Source organism: Cavia porcellus, unplaced genomic scaffold (genome assembly GCF_034190915.1).
Source record: "Cavia porcellus strain 051 isolate PalLab524CR breed Dunkin Hartley unplaced genomic scaffold, mCavPor4.1 scaffold_31, whole genome shotgun sequence".
NCBI lineage: Eukaryota > Metazoa > Chordata > Mammalia > Rodentia > Caviidae > Cavia > Cavia porcellus.
The window spans coordinates 16,083,080-16,101,486 of NW_026947514.1; positions in this window are offsets into that span (position 1 = coordinate 16,083,080).

Below are 18,407 nucleotides of genomic sequence, written 5' to 3' on the forward strand. Positions count from 1 at the left end.
TGGGCCATTTGAAGTGAGAGTCCCCACATTACCTAATCCCCCATGGGAAGGACAAAGGACAAAAGAGTGTGGATGTAAGGAAGGAAAGAACCCAGTTCATCCTATTATCTGCAACCCATTTTCACTATAATGAAATTACTCAATCCACTCATGAGGGCTGTACATCTCCCTCTTCTCAGTGGCTTGCATTAGGTATTAGCCTTCAAATTCATAAGCTTTGGGGGGACACATTCCAACACTCAAAGAGGCAAGCAGAACACATAAGCCTCTCATTTTCTTCTTAAACTTTATTTTCCAGAGACCTACAGTGGGTGATTTTATGGTTGATGGCAGTTTAAAAATGGCCTCACATTGGGGTTCCCTAGATTATTTTTACATTTATCATTTCAATAAAATGCACTGTGAGAGGTTCCTTTTTGCATCTGTACTCTTCTTTAATGATGATATCTATGTTGTAGTTTTTACCTTCCCATTTACTTAGTGTCCAACTACCAAGAGAGTCATGGGCTCAGTTCACCTATGGTGAATTTATAGAGTGAGTAACTTGAAGTACAAGTTGTCTGTAAGAGAATTTTGGGTTCTGCAAATTCAAAATGATGGGAATTAAAGTCAATTACAAAAATATGATAATGACTTTCTATTAAATGGAAGTAAATGAAGGAAGGAGGAAAGGAAGGAAGGATGGAAGGAAAGAGGGGTGCTATTTATATTGAATATAATGTTTGGAAATTCCCAATTGCTTTTAAAATTTTTTTATAATCACTAGAGAGAGAGAAATCTTATGTAATGTGCTTCGACATTATTTACTTTTACTTTCCTAATACTTTTTTTTTAACACCAAGTACATTTATTGGAAAAGAAGGAAGTTATGAAATATCCTACACTCTTTATTGAGAAATTAAAAATAAAAGAATAAAACCAAAAACAAATAGAAGAAAATAATAAAGATCAAAAAATAGAATTCCTTATCAAACTACCAACATCATTTTTCATAAAGATTAATATTTTGATTCTTATTTTTTGATAAGCACAGAAAAGACTCCAAACATTATGAACAACTTTTATAGTGGGACAAAATAAGAGGTCTCATCTCCTCAATCCCATGACTTACCACAAAGGTACACCAATCATGACAAAATGACATTAATATCAAGAATAGACAAACCACCAAAGTATTAATATAAAGTCTTAGAATAAATACCCACGTAACAGACAGTTTATTTCTGGCAAAAATGCAAAAGCAGTTAAGTGGAGAAAGGATTGTATGCTCAATAAATATACTGGAACAATTGGGTATCTACATGCAAAATACCTAAATCTTACAGCACATCAAAAATTTCTTAAGATACCCAAAAGTCAATCCAGAATGGCTCACAGTGGGTTAAAGTAAAGGCAGGTGCAGCCTGAGTCGTTGCTTGGCTGAAGTCATTCTCTCTGGGAAAAAAAAATGCATGTTTTTTCCTTATCATACTAATGAAACAATATGATGTTTATACACATGTGACATATTTATTTCACTTATAAGTATGTAATTGAGATGCATCTATTTACTTATAAAAATGTCTGGTTTATCAGTCTTTATGACTGACTAGTATATTCCATTATATAGAATTATCCCATCTTTTATATCCATTCCTCAGTTGATGGGCATTTAGGTTGTTTCCAAGTTCTGGCTACTATAAACTGTGCTGCTATAAACATGGGTGTATATATATCCCTGTGGTATGATGTTTTCCATTATTTTGGGAAGATACCCGGAAGAGGAATATCTGAGTTGAATGAGACCTCAAATTCTAGTTTTTTTTTGAAGAATCACCACACTGATTTCCCCAATCTGCATTCCTGCCACAAGAGAGAATAGTTCTGTTATTCCCAGAAAATGGTAATTGTTTCCCAGATCTCTCTCTCAATCAGTTTATTTTTATCCAAGAATGCTACTGATTTTTGAGTGTTGATTTTATAACCAGCAGCATTTGTTGTTGACTGATTTCTTAATACTAGCCATTCTTTCTGGGGTGAAGTGGAATCTTAGTGTTTTTTTTTTTTTTTAATTTTCATCTATTGAATGAAAAAGCTGTTGAACATTTTTTCACATATTTATTTGGAGTTTGTACTTCTTCATCTGAAAAGTGGGTGTTCATGTCAGATACCCATTTTTAGACTGGGTCTTTAAATTGGGAAGGAGAAGGACTAATTTTTTTTTTTTAGTTCTTTATATATTCTCAATAATAATCCTTTATCTGAGGAACAGCTAGAAAACATTTTCTCCCACATAGTGGATTGTCTCTTGCTGTGCTTAGGTGGCTATAGGTGCTTCTCTTGCTGAGCAAAAACTATTCAGTAGGATGAGATCCCATTTGTTAATTTTTTGCAATAAGTCCTGTGCACTCTGGGTTTTATTCATAAAGTCTTTGCCTACACTAATGCCCTTCTTTTTTTTTTTTTTTTTTTTTTTTTGTCTTTTTCATTTTTATTGGTACCGGGGATCGAACTCATGACTGCCTGCGTGCAAGGCAGGTGCTTATGCTGCTGAGCTAAATCCCCAGCCTGTGTACACTAATGTCTTCAAGATTTTTAACAATTCTATCTTTCAGCAGATTTAATGTTTCTGTTTTAATATTAAGATTTTTAACCCATTCTGATTTTGTCTTAGTATATGGTTAAACATATGGGTCCAGTTTTAATCTTTGACATTTGGAAAGCCAGTTTTTCTAACACCATTAATTAAAGAAACCACGTCCCTTCTAGTGAATGTATTTGGCACTTTCGTCAAAGATAAGGTAGTTTAGTGTGTCTGCAGTTATTTCTGCATCTTCTGACCTATTCCATTGCTCTTCAGGTCTGTTTTTTTTTTTTTTTTTTGCAAGTACCATACTATTTTTTTCACAGTATCTTTATAGTATAATTTCAAATAAGGGATTGTGATGCCCTGGTCTTGTCTTTGTTGCGCAGGACTGCCTTTGCTATTTAAGATCTCTTCTGATTCCAGATGAATTTTAGGATTTTTTTCTAATTCTGTGAGATATGCTATTGGAATTTTGATTGTAATTGCATTGAATCTGTATAACAGTTTTGTAAGTATGGCCAGGAAGCTTTCCCTTCTTTGATCAAAATGGAGAAATTTATACTGTAATTGGTTCACTGCTAAGCTCAACTGGTTCATTTATAGGAATTAGAGAGAGACACAAGGGAGAGACTCAGAACAATAAGATTTAATTTTCTCGTAGTCCTACTAACTAGAAGTCTGGAATCAAGGTGACAGAAAATTCATGCTTTCTCTCACAATGTTAGAGAAAGGTCCTCCCTCATTTCTTCTGATGTCTGGAATGTGCTTGTAATCCTCGGTGTTAGATAGCTTGAAGATTAATATGCTCATTTTAATATGCCCACTTTCCTTACAGCCTTTCATATTTCTTCCCCCTGTATGCAACTGTTTTTATATTGAAATGTCTCCTTTTAGTAACAACACAAGTCAGTTAGATTTGAACTGCATTCATGATGTCACTTTAACTTCATTACTTCTGTAACTATTTTTCCAAATTAAGGCACATGCTGAAAACTTGGGGTTTCAATTTCATCATGACTTTTTTGGGGAATAAAATTCTACACATAATTCTTCAATAGTGCACTTTGAAATAAGGGTTAGAGATAAATTTCTTATTTCACTAGTTTCATTGTCCACTGTTACTTCTTTATTGCCAGATATTCTCTATATTCAATTTTTCTACTTTATTTCTCAGATGGCTGGTTCCATCAAGTAATGTTTTGAGAATGGGAATGTGTGAGTAGGTGATAGCCAGATTCTTTTCTTGTTTGGGTTTTATAATGTTTCTGGAATAAAGACAAATTTTTTTTTAGGAATAAATGAGGATATCAGCTTGATTTCTGCCCAAATCATAACACCAGAACTTTTCCTTCATCACAGTACAAAGCCCTAGAGAAAGTGGTAGTGGTTTCCTCTTTCATCTGATGAAAGGACGGATGACCCTGGAGGTTAAGTGACTGGACCAAGGTCACACACTGAGAGTCAAAGCCAGAGAAAAACCCAAATGATCAATGTAGATCAAGAAAATGCCATTGCTTCAGCTTCTACTCAATTCAACATGAGCATTCACACTCATTTTTATAATCCTGTTTGAACTTGACTCTCAAAAGTGCTGAGTTTAGAAGTCAGGCCCTTATCCAACCTCACTTTTATTGATCAAAGGCTCTTCCATTCCAGTGTCCTTTGCAAATATCATGTGCTTCTCACCCAATAAAATGAAACAGGTCACCAAAATCAAGAAATGAAAGTATCAGGGCATAGTTTGATATTACTACTTTAATGTGAGAAAATGTTTCTTGGCAGATTCTTGGCTTGGTTTTCCATTTAAAATTGGCAATATTGAGAGAATTTGTGTGAACTAAATTATGTTCCCATAGAATAAGAAAAGATAGATGAACCAGAGCGGATAGCTCTGCATTATAATCTTTGGTCTGCTTTATACTAACTATGATCTTGGATATAGAATTGACAGTATCTTTATATAAAAACTTTAGGGTGGAAAATTATCATCTTTGAATCACAGTATTGATATTACAGCTATAACGGGTTCTAGTAAGCAGTCAATAAAATGTTTATGTGTTCACTCATGTTCTTGGAAACACTTCTACAAAGAATTCTTTCATCTTGATGGTGCTTTCTGCACATGACATTTAGAGAGAATGATGCAAAATACTTTTTTGGTAATAGCTATTTGACTTTGGATACATTTTCCTAATCTTTTGGAATATTCTTGCTTGTAAAGATGAAAAGAATGATAAAAATTAGCTTTCATTGATATTTTGAAGTTTATCTGCAATAATCATTTGTAAAGTGCTTCTTGTGGAGTCATAGCACTTAGCAAGTGTTTCATTTGTTATTATTATTTACATATATTAATAACTTATATTTACAGTCATCCACTTTTTCAATTTTAATTTTTTATAGCAATTTATTTCAAAGATGAAATGTCTTCAGTTTCTTTTATAATCTTTAACAGAAGACTATAAATGATTTTTAAACAAATTTCATACTTACGACTATAAGTGTGTTGAGTTTGTCAGAGAAAATCTAACATATGGTAAAAAACTCTTTTGCTTTTCCCTCCCTGGTAGCTTATTTTATCAGGTGTTAAGCAAAAATGAATAGAAAATTGATTGTCAACCTAATCATTATCTAACAAAGTGGTTGTATGCTTCATATATTTTTGACATGAAATATTCCCTTTTGTATTCCTGACTAGAACCTTTAGGTTATACTATGAACTGAGTATTTCTATTACTTTTAAAATTTGTATGCTCACATCCTAATTCCCAATGTAATGGTAGTGGAAATGGCATTTCATAGGTAATTAGTTCATGAAAGTGAATCCCTCTCATTAGGATTAGTGTTCTTATAAGAAGAGATAGGCATATCAGTCAGATTTGCCTGGCACACAGTTCAAAGGAGAAAGTGCAGTTAAATGAAAATTACATTATTGATTCAGATACATAAAAGGACATACACAATTCAAAGGAGAAATGATTTATTTAATTCATGGTTTCAGAGGTGCCAGTCCATGGTCAGTTGCCTGTAGGCAGAAACATCCCGGTGGAAGGGGTGCAGGGCAGGAAAGTGGCTTGCCTAAGGGTAGCCAATAAAAAAAAGAGGACAGAAGACCCAGAGAGAAAGAGAGAGAGAGAGAGAGAGAGAGAGAGAGAGAGAGAGAGAGAGACAGAGAGAGACAGAGAGAGACAGAGAGAGTTGGTGTTGTATCTCCTCCAAATCCCCTGTGACTTTCTTTATTCAACTAGTTCTGATCGCCTAATAACCCACTATTTATAAAGTTATCAATGGATTCATCTATCTTTGAAATGCTGGAGTCAGCCCTCAGTACATGAGTCTTTGAGGGATACTTCATATTTAAATCAGGAAAACTGAAGGGAGATATTTTCCCTTCTCCATTATCTTCCATCTTGTGAGAAACGGCCTACTGTGAAGCAGGAGGAGGACCATTAGTGGACACCAGGTTTCGCAGCAACTTATCTTTGCCTTCCAGGCATCCAGAACTGCGAGAAGCAAATTTCCTCAGTGGCTGAACAAAAATTGGGCTATTAGTTTTCATCACTAAAATAATAACAGCGCTTATTATTATTTTATAAGACAAACAATGTTCTTAAAAATGTTAAAATAGTTAAACCAAGTGGTTTATTATAAACTAACTTACAAAAACATTCTTGAATAGACCTACATAGCAGTTACAACAAAGAGCAAAGGTTAAAAAACAGAGAGAATTAAAGAAGGACACACACACACGCACACATGCTGGTTTTTATGTCTGAAACACAAATCTTACATTTGTCTTCTATTTGTTTACTTAGTTTGCGTAACAGACATTATGATTTCTAACAGTGAGGTACAGGGTGGGGAAAATCACTTAAAGCCCAGTTGCAGGTTAATACAGGTTTGAATTCTGTCTTCTTCTTTCAAGATGGCTGACTGAGCACAGAAACACTTAGGATTCCACTTGCTGAATCTTTTTCCACTCACTTACTGCATGGCAAAATACAGCATCCTCCATGATTGTATATAGATATAGATATAGATATAGATATAGATATAGATATAGATATATAGATAGATGGATGGATAATGTGATCATCTGTTAGAATCAAAGTATATAAATGATTTTTGTCCAACAGCTTTAACTTTAAAAATATCCATTTTAAAAATAATATTTATAACCATATATTAATTTAATTATTTTAGTATAATAAATTTACATTTCTGATTCAGTTATTCCCATTATTGCCTCTAGACTATGTTAACTCATTACCCCATTGGATTAGGGTTTCCCTTGTGTCTCTTTCTAATTCCTACAAATGAACCAGTTGAGCTTAGCAGTGAACCAATTACAGTATAAATTTCTCCATTTTGATCAAAGAAGGGAAAGCTTCCTGATTATTCAGGGATTTTGCAAATTTAATTATTCCTTCAGGTCCTTTTATGTACCTGAAACAATAATGTAGTTTTCATTTAACTGCACTTTCTTTGAACTCTTGGACACAAATACCCTCAAATTAGGGCTGCCAAATTTAAGAAATAAAAATACAGAATGCCAGTTACAGTTGAGTTTCTTTTTGACAGTGAATAATTTTTGCAAAAGTGTGTTCCATGCAATGTTTAGGACACATGTATACTAAAAATTTTAGCTTTTTTCCTTAAATTTAAATTTAATTGAGTATTTCAGTGTTAACATTCTCAAATCATAGGTGATAGTGATTGTTGTAACGACAATGTTGTAATGATGTTGTAATTCAGTACTGTAATTCAGTAATATGAGTAAAACCAAACCGTACCATTGCACCCTTGCAAATTCCTTTAAAACATGCATATCAACTGAAGTGCAACAGTCTTTCCTACATCTCCAAAGACATCACAGATTATAGAATATCTTTGAAATCTTATTGTAGCCTACCCTAGAAGAAACCCACAGTGTACTAGAGAAGAAAATATATCCCTTTTGCTGGAATGAGCAGTGTTACGAATGTGTGATTTGCCACCGTTATATATTTATAGACTGAGAAATTGAGTCTAACCTTGGTCTTCTATTTTCTAGACGAAAATTATGTTATTCTAGAGGAAATGCCAGTCTCTGTGGCACAAATCATAAAGATGCTTTAATTAAAGTTCCTGGTTACAAAATATAGCCAATTTAACTTAGGCACAAAATGATTTATTGGGAAGTTTTGGCATGTTTGGGAAAATGACAGAGCAGATCTGGGAAAGCTCTCAGTGACAACCTGAAATGTAAAACTGTGGGAATTGGGGAGCAGAGGATCGTTCTTATGCCTGCAATCATCTAACCTGGTGGCGTGTCCACCTTGAACTCCTCCTATTTTGTACTCTGCCCAACATCAGAGAGTCAGTATTCAAATGCTCCAGAAATCTGCCTGCTTGGCCAAAGTTAAGTTGCATTCCTACGCTATCTGTAACTCTTAGTTTATGAGACTGGAATTGTTTTTCTCCTTCTATATGTATAATGAAAATTCTACTATAGAAAAGGATATTTTGAAGGAAAAATGCACTAAATATTTACAGACTTAAGGGTATTTTATACGTTTCTTTGACTTGATTTGGAATTTTCTTATTGACAGGAGTTAATCCTTTGGAGAAAAAAAGAAGTGATGGCAAAATTGGGAACTGAAACACTATATTCGAATCTGAGATACTATCTTTGATGTTAGAAATAACTTTGCTTGAGAGAATGAGGCTGTGTAGTTGCTTTATTCTTTGTCATCAAGAATTTAACTTTTTTAAAAATCTCCCTCCTAAAAGTACTTGGAGGTCAAAACTGGCCTCAATATGGTGTATAGCATCCCAAGTTGAGCTTCTCTGGTTAACAACCATTTGCTCTTTTGATACAACTGTGTAATCACTATCACCCAGAAAAGGGGCTAGTAGCTTGAAATGCATGGATGAGTACTAACGAATCAGAACAATCTCTGTAATATCACAATTTCTGAGGAAGGATTTGTGTGCATATTTCAAAAGAAAATATTCATAGTTGTCAAAGGGATCTAATAAAGAAAACAAGATTCAGAGACATAAATGAAATCATAAATATTAAGTGCCTTTTCAAATTTCAAATAACTTGTTAATAATCGAACTCAAATATCTAGGTCCCAGTAAAGCTAAAGAAATTATTTTAATTTTGGGCCAATTATGGATAGATTTTTAAAGGCAGAAAACATAACTTGGTCTTCTCACAAACAGATTCTTCATTTTGGGGATACTACAGTACTATGGATAAGCTTGACTCCTTTGCTCCCCAGGTTCTGATGATCCCGCTAGAGAATCAAGACAAACAGGTTACTGGAACTTGTCCTTTCCCTACTTTGTCTTTAGAGAAATGATGTCAGTTGCTAGTAAAATAGTATAGCCCCTCATTATTTCCCATCTTCTTATGAGACATAGGCGCATTTATCTTCATATTCTGTGTTCTTTCTGCAGGGTTTAAATTGTCAAAGAGAGACTTAGCTGTACTCCAGCTGGAGAGAATCTGCTATATGTTCTTCCACGGGGCTTAATAGTAGACTTCTTAAGGGTATAAAGGTTTTATTTTTGAAAACATTTTTAAATATAAAAGAAAAAAAAAACTACTTGTCTTGTTAGGTCTTCCATAACAAATATAGTAGATGGGGTATCTTGAAAGTCACATAAATGTATTTTCACAATTGTAAAGCCTGAGAAGTTTATGATCAAGATGATAATAGACAATGTATCCAATGAGGGCTTTCTGCTTCATAAATAGCTGTCTTCTTCTTATTAACCCTCATCACAGAAGGAACAAAGACCTCTCTGTACTCTCTTTTATAAAGGTACTAATACTACTTATTAGGATCCTGCTGTCATGATTAATCACCTCCCAAAGATGCCACTTCTACTATCATCATACTACAGATATAAAGAGTCAAAGGTATGAATTTAGGGGGACACAGATGTTCAGTCTAAAGCATTGCTCAATACCTTTAAAATTTTTTCCAGGAAAGAGAGCCTGATCAGTAGCTCCATTAAACCAAGGAGGGAGAGTGAGCATTGAGAAGAGAGGAAATGAGCAATGAAGGATGTTAAGCCATGCAGAGATGGGTTAGCACACTGGCTGCAAATTAGCAACAAGCCATAAAGGTATGCCTGGTATGCAGATGGAGTTTCACCAGGCAGGACAAAGCAGGAATAAATAATCCAAGAGAGAAAAGAAAGGATGAAAATCATCTGCCCGATTTTCTATCTTCTTTTCATGGATAAATGTTTCCCACAAGGAAATTAGTGTCCCACAATGCCATCTGACCCTCTCAGCAGCTGCTCTCAAGATGCCAGACCCAAGCACTGTGATGTCTCTTTCCAGATTTAGAAGTGAAGGAAGCAGCTGAATCTGGGTGGTTGGCTGAGTGTTGGCCATGAACCACAGGCTCAGCGGAAGACAGGGGTACTCTCAGGGCAAGGCTGGGATCACTGGGTGGGGAACTGACTGAGCGAATTTAGGAGGCTGGAGGAGGGTCACTTGGGTGGTGTTTGAGACATGCCCTATTTGAAGGCTTGTTTCTGCCCTGATCTATTTGTGGAATGTCAGCAAAAATATTTATTCTCTCTGGGCCTCAAAATCTCAGTTCTAAAATTGTATGATTGACTACACTAACAGTGAAACACTTTGAGTTTATGATTTATTCCCCTTCAAAGCCAAGTTTCTTGGTAACCTGGAGACAAAGGCCATTCAAATGTCTCTAGGATTAAATGCTTGTATAATCTTGAATATCTGACAGGTGATTATTAAAAGCACACTTTCTCATCTTCATTTTATATATATGTATTATATATATGTATAAAAATCAGGAAATATGTATAATGTTTACTTATTGTTAACAATATGAATTCACATAATTTACTGTGGAAAATATCACTTAGTAGAACATACAGTTCATCAAAATATTCTGACAAAATTAATTGATTCATGTTATTAATATATAGAATCACAATGCAATTCTGAATTCTAAAGTGCATTTTAATGTGCAAACAAAGATCTCATGTTTCCTCATAACATATTGTATATATACCTCTGGGAATTCCAGCTATAAGATGAGTGATCCTTAAGAAGTATTTCTTTTATGCATGATTATATATGTAGACATACATATATGTCTATATATTGCATATATATGTCATAAATATGTCTAATTATACCATATATATATATATATATATATATATATATATAAAATATATACAATTAGATATCATTTCATAAGAAATTAAAACCAGAGGAATAGCATAAGAAGTGTATTATAGGAAGGGCATTTTATGATTTTATGTTAAATTGTCTTTCCTTCTTATGGGGGTAGAGTTTTAAGGTGGAAGATAATCAAAAAGAACATCTTTTTTTAACACAGTTTTTCACAGGAACTCTGATTCTCATAGACTTGGGGAGTATGTTCAGCCTGTGGAACTATATTGGCTTTATTTTAACTTTATTTCAAGCAGCTTTCTCTTTTAATCAGACTTCATTTATTGTTATACATCTGCCAGTTTTCAAGCGTTGTCACATAGTTCTTAAACATTGATTACACCAAAACCAATTCATCCTTAAATCAGACACAATTAATGGCCTTAAAAGTCTGATTTTTGGTCTCATCTGTCTGGTGGAATGGTGGTATTTTGATGGAATGGTTTCTCCCATCCTCGTAAATGATAGCAGATTCTGGTGGGAATTCCAACTGTGAGGAATTCCAATCTATTCCATTCATTCATTCAAAAAATTTTGATTGCATTGCTGGTTTTTCCTAGGCACTATTTTGGGTACTATAATGTAACAGTGAAAAACTTATATAAAAAAACTACTTTCTTATTCCTTTGATTTTAATGAAGTTAACAATAAATGAGATAATTTTTAAAATGTACATTAGATCACGATAAGTGCTAAAGAGAAAAGAGTAAAAGTTAGGTAGAAAGTTTGCAATTTTAGTATATCACTGGAAGGTTTTACTGAGAAAGTATTTGGTCAGGAGCAGATGAATGCATAGTGTAGATAAAGCTGAGGTAATACTTTTATAAAGTTTGCAGTAACATACCTCATGAGAACTCTTTACTGGGGCACAGCCAGTGTTTAAAAGGCCTTGTGAATGTGGGAACTCTTAAACTTCATTTGTTACATGCAAATGCACAGCTGAATTTGACATTCATTACCTCAGTGATGCTGGCCAAGAAATTTCACCTCTCTCAGAAGTTTTCCCAACTGAGAAATGGAGATAGTAAAATATTAGTGTATTTTATTGGAGTATTATAAAGTTCAGACTAGATAATGCACAAAAAGCTTTTATCACTGTGTTAAGTATAATAAACACTAAATTATATTTTTATATATCCTGTTGTTTTTGTCTGCCTGCGTTATTTATTTTTTAGCCTGTGTGTCTATTTTTTCATTTAATCATGAAGGCTAGTTAGGTGCTTGGAATCAATTTTCAAAAGCAAAACACTAGTTATTGTTTATCTATTTCTTGTTTAATTGCCAAAGTAATTTATAGTTTATCATCATATTTTTAAAAATAAAATGGTAGCTCAATCAAATATCTTGATTTAGCCAAGTTGTTTAATGAACTCAAGGCTGAGAAGATGGTAATTATGATACATATATATATATATATATATATATATATATTCATCTTACAGCATTCATTGATCTTTTACAGGTATGTGTTTATTTAAAGTCCTGTCTCTCTATGAGCATATAAGATAAATATCATTAAATTCATCTCTTGGAGACAGAAAGGCTTTGAAAAATTAGGTAAATTACTCACTTTTAGCTCATGGGGACAGAGCTGGGATTCAGTTATAGATATGTGTACTTAAAGGATGATAACATTTCCATGAACTCTGAATAAATAAAAGTCTTCTGCAGAAATGAATTATTCATAAAACGAAGGTAGCACTCTTATCACTTAGTCTTGACCTTAAGGAAATTAATTACCAAAACAAGGAATGATATTTACACATTTGTTCTTGGACCATTAAGGACACAAGAGCAGAGGAAATTGGCAAAGATAGGAGAAGAGCTGAATTTGATTTTCAGGCTGAATCATTGTCAGTAGGTTTAATAAGTGCAAACAGACTAAGAGCATTTGCTAAAGAACACTTAGGAATGAAAACGATATAATGCCACCTAGGGCTTTTTACAAAATCAAAGCTCTCTCCTGAGTTAGCATTTTAGTCTAGCTGCCCCATAGGGGCTGGTCTTTGGACTCTAGAGACAGGATCCTTCTCAATGGATCATCCTGCTTGTAAAAGGATTGCTCCTCCTCCAGCAACTTCTCTGGTTCTGTTTCCTATTTTGGGGTCCTTAACTCCAGCCTTGTCCTCTGGGAACTCTGCACCTGGAGGTGACCTTGCTGATTATGTTGAATAGAGCTGACATTGATCTAATTAATGTGGTGATTAGGCTTGATGTGGAAAGTTGCTCTTTGGAAGCTGAGCTAGAGAACAGTGCAATCAAAAGCAAGCATTTCTCACAATAAACTGTGACCACATCCTCTGGACAAAGACATCAGTTATTTCATGTTCACTGGGACCACGGAGTAAGAACACAGGCTGATGGTAGATGGGACGGACTAGTGGTAGTTGTTACCAATTAGATTTTTTTCTTGTTTTAAACTAATCAAAAGGATTCTGGAAAAACATTACTAGCTTTAAATAAAATTAATTGTTTCCATAATTGGCTCTTTTCATAAATTTAGCCTCATGCCAAACATAGAAGCCAATACGAGTGAATTACAACAAATTCCAGCATCTGGGAAATAATTATCAGAAGGACCATGGAGTCTGTCAACAAATGGCCATTTACTGTGAAAAATAGCGATGATAAATACAAGGTTTTGTATATTTTATAAGTGCATGTTAATATTGCATTAATGCCTATTTGGGGAAGGTGGCACATATGTTTAACATATCTTTTTCAGTTTCAATCACCTTGCCCCCATCTCTCTTTCCTTCTTTGCCCCACTTGTGCCCTTCTGTATTTCCAGAAGTTGATATGCTTTTTAGTAAGTATAAGGTGAGAATTATTAAATGCACCATCATTAAGGAAAAGTAAAAATTATAATTTCCCTGATCAAAAGCGGAAGAAAAAGGAGAAATCTGAAAGATAAGCTAGCTCCAGAAATTTAAGTCTCAATATTTCAAGATTGCCAAGGTTACCATATTAAAAGAGAAACATTAATTTCTGGTGCTAACAATCATTGTGGTCATTTGTAAGAACTTTGATGAAAAGTTCAGCTTTCTGGAGATGAGAAAAAAGTGTATCATACTTTTAAAATTTCCTACAAGAAAGGGGACATCACTGCTTCTTTAACAAGTGATGTTTGAGCATCTGAAGAATTCGTTCTGGCCCTACCCCAAGACCAGTAATGAGCATAAACTAAGGGGCTCAAATGATTTGGGCTTGAATTCTAGGCTACTTAGCTAAAGTATAGCAAACAGTGACAGCACCATTGTTGCTGTTTTTACATTAGAGAGTGATTTATGTATTTATATAAATAGGAAATGATCATTTAATGAGGTGGACACTAGAGAAGTTCACACAGCAAACCAAACTGTCTTACTCAGAAACTGAAAGGCAAATCGTGAAAACGTTGGTTTTATCAATTACACAACAGGAGGAAAAGTGCCTTTGCAACAACTCTGTTGTAACAATTAAAGAGACGTTATTTATTACACAATAAGGACAGCCCTGTTCGTACTCCCCCACCACACACACGTGCACACACACACACACACACACACACACACACACACACACCATTCCTCTATCCCTCTAACTGTTGGTATTATTTAGTCCAAATTCTGGCACTTAGACTGATATAATTGTCTTTTACTTTTCAATCAATGAATCTGTCATACCTGAATATACTATGCCCTGACATTTTCATGATTCCACCAGAGCGGCTTCTTTCCTCTTCTAAGTGATTATTTTTGTTTTGATTGATTTCTATGTTCTCACGTAGTAACCCACAACCTGTGTTGTTTCACAGCTGTCAGTGAATCATTCCTGGATCCTACTCCTTTGCCCTGATGGATCTTCTGGGTTAATGACAAAGACATGAGTAGAGAAGTAATAACAGACACAGAAGAATTTGCATGAGTGACAAATAGGACTGCCTTTTACTATTTACAGGAGAACTGCTATGGAGGTAGGCTGTGGTGGTTGAGAGGTTGGGATACTGGCCAGTTTACTAAAATTTAATTGACAAAATGAACAATTTATAAAGTCACTAATTAACCAAATTAGAGATGTTCTCCAATGTTTAATTTCTCTAGGGTTCTGCTGAGGCCAAGCCATTTTCAGACCACCACTGTTGAGTCTGTGATGTCCAATTTTGTTTGGGAATGACTGGGTTGCCTTTTAAGCTATACATCTCCTACACCTCTACACTCTTCCAGATGCTGTAATTGCTTTGAGCTTTTCTGGCAAATTGGTCATGTGTTATTTGCCAAAATCTTTTAAATGAGCTATACTTTGAAGAATTGATGAATATCATTACTTTGTGAATTTGTCTTTTACTTCTGGGTTCAATTTTTCAACTTTACTACTTTCCAGGAAGGTAACCTTGGCAAGTGAACTTTTCATAGCCATAAAACAGGAACACTGAGAGTATCTCTGTGCAAGGTTGTGCAGATCAAAAGTATATTTCAAGTAAATGTACTAAACATAATAAAATACATAGGTAAGCCTATCTTATTTTGCAAAGGTCAGACCCCATACTATATCAGATTAATCAGATTACCGTTTGCTGCTGTGTTGTTTCTATATTTCAGCTAAACCCAGTCCTAAGTAATCTAACAACTATTCAAAGTTTTACTGTTGAAGTGTCAGGCAATATAGGAGACCCAGAGAAGACCCACTCAAATAAAGTCCGAATCGGCAGGTTGACATGATTGCCTGTGAAAAGAAGCATGTATAAATACATTATCTAACTACAGGGTATCTGAAAGCATTTGAAACTGTGCCTGAGTGAAGGAGTTGTGACTGAATGACACGTAGGTGACTACATCTTCTATGTTGAAAAGATCCATAAAAATTCATAGACACAACATAGGGACCAAATGAACGTTTCTCAATGAGTCTTTATGGCTCTACCTTTTTTTGGGAAAGAGAGCTGCAAGGGAAGCTGGACAGGACTAAAGAAAAATCATGTTAACTATTCATTAGTTTCTTTCCCTTTCTGTCTTGGTTATTTTTCATTGCTGAGACACAATGCTGGAGAGTGAAAGTTAAAAGAGGAAAGTTTAATGGCTCACAGTTTGCAGAGGTTTCATTTCGTAGTTGGTTGGCTCCAAGGCAGAGTGGCATGGCAGAGGGACATTGCAGAGGAGAAACTGTTCATGGAAGGCAAAAGTCAGCAAGGCAAGCAACAAGTAATACTGACAATGTCTTTCTGTCCTTTTATATTTTACATAGGCTTCCTACCCTTAGAGTAGGTAGTACTCTAATCCAGAACTATGCCAAGTCAATCAGTAGCCTAATTTCGTAACCACACACCCTCAATTCAAGCATCACACACTCTAGTTCCAGCCACTTCTGAAAAAGCCCAACCTATGATCACATAGGGCTTTAGAGGGACATCTAGATACAAGGCACAAACCTTAATTTCCTTAGTTGTGTATTTTATTTTATGAAAATTTTTATATCAGGAATATGTGAAAAGCAGGCTGCACATTCCACATCCTCTCAAAGCAATTTTATGAGCAAGCTTATTTTATTTGGCGTGTCTTTTCTCTCAGAAAATATTATCTGTCATCTGTTTTCACCAGTCATGTACACAGACAAGAGATGTGTATTTCAGGTATTTCATAATGTCCCAAGCCTTACTATGTAGAATATTTCACTCAATCAGTTCATATATTTAATGTTAGTATTTACTTTTATTCTAATTATTGTGTATTTTAGAAAAGTTTTAGACCTGAAAAGTTATAAAGATGATATACATACCACAGTTTCTCCTGTAATTATTATCTTAACTAAGTCTAGTTAATGTGTCAAAATTAATACTAATGATTATTAACTAAAATTTATGTATTACTCACATTTCTATAATTTTGTCTATGTCACTTTTTGTGTCTCAAAATCTTATCAAGGATCCCGAATTGTTTTCATTTAAGTTTCCTTAAGCTCATTTTCCCCTTGTTTTCAATTTCTCAGGTCGTGGAAGTTCCAAAGGTTAATAGTGAGGTGTATTAAAGAACACCTCTTAGGATTTATTTTATGTCTTCCTCATAATTGGACTGGTGTGTGAATTTTGGGAAGGAGCATCCTGAAAGTAAAATCCATCCTTATCCTGCTTTATCAAGAGAAAAGGGTATCAAAATGATCTAGGGTGAGTGATGCTGGGATTAAGGATGTGATGCTGGGTTTAAGAATGCACCACCTGGGTATGGATGGCACCATTCAAAAGGCAGGCAATATCATAGAATAAAAGTGAGATACAGGTTATTGGCGTTTGCTGATTGGCTACTCCACTGCTTTGTTTCCTTCTGCCTGCCATGGACTGTTTCTCCTCCGTGATGCACCTCTGCTATAGAACTTCTCTCACAGCTAGCTGAGTCTGTACTAAAACTACACACTGTGAATCAAACATTTCCTAGTTTAACTTTGGGTGGTGGGTATTTTGTATTAACAATGAAAATGTAACTAAGACAGTAAACTAAGTAGATTTTACCAAATCATACTCATTGGGGGGCTTCTATTAGGTCTAATGTCACTCTTTAAATCTCTTTAAATTCAAGTTTAAAAAGTACGATATTTTTCATAATGAATATACTATTTATATTTCAGACAATCCAGGTCAATATCTTGCCCATTTAATGAACTTCTGATAATGAGTGGGTCTTCAGAAATTTAAGATAAATTTTTCTAGATTCAATAACAACAAAAATCTGGAATAGAGACATTTCTATGTATTTTATCCTCAAAAGAAGGCGTTTTAAAAATAATTTTATTAAAAATGGAGACCTGAACAAGAAAACGTGGCCATATGAAGTATTTTTATATGGAGATAAATCTTTAAAAAGGTAAATTGATGGACTCAGGAAGAGCCAAAATCTGAAATTAAACAAATAAAAACAAACCAAAAACTTTGTCTCCAGAATTTTCATTGGAAAATGAAACCAGATCAGCAAATTTTATCTTAGAAATTATTCCAGTTATGGGAACCTCTGCCAGCAGCTGTACATCTTCAATTTAATGTTTTTCTCATCATGGGCTCAGAACCCTAGTTTTTGAGTCAATCTGAACTTGGTTTGAAGACAGGACCATTATTTCCCATAATTTTCTTTAGTTATCTTGTACAGTATTTAGCCCATAAGGAATAGTCAAAGCATGTGTATGTGTGTGATAATTTTATTTTATTTTAATACTGGGAATCAAATGCAGGATGCTTCACTTGTCATGCAGGCGTCATGCCACTGAGGTATATGTTTGGCCTTCATAGTTTATTATATTTATTCCTTATTGCAAGTGCTCAAAAATGGGTTGATTGACTACCTCAGTGAATGAATGAAAAATAGAGATTTGACATTTCTCAGCTCCACACTATTCAGCTAATTAAAGAACAAATACCTAAGCATCCATTTATGGAGACACTGTATGAGATCAGCCATGTAAAAATCCTGCTACCTCATTCGACATGAGAAGGCACACATGAGGAGAACAATGTGCCAGCGCATGGCAGGAGCTTCATGTAAAGGAGGCACAGTTCCTTCATCTCTAAGATTTAAGCAACTTTAACACCATTAGTCTCTTAACAATATGTCCAAGGGGAGACAAGAGTACTGTAAGGCGCAGTCCAATTTTGAAAATGTTAAA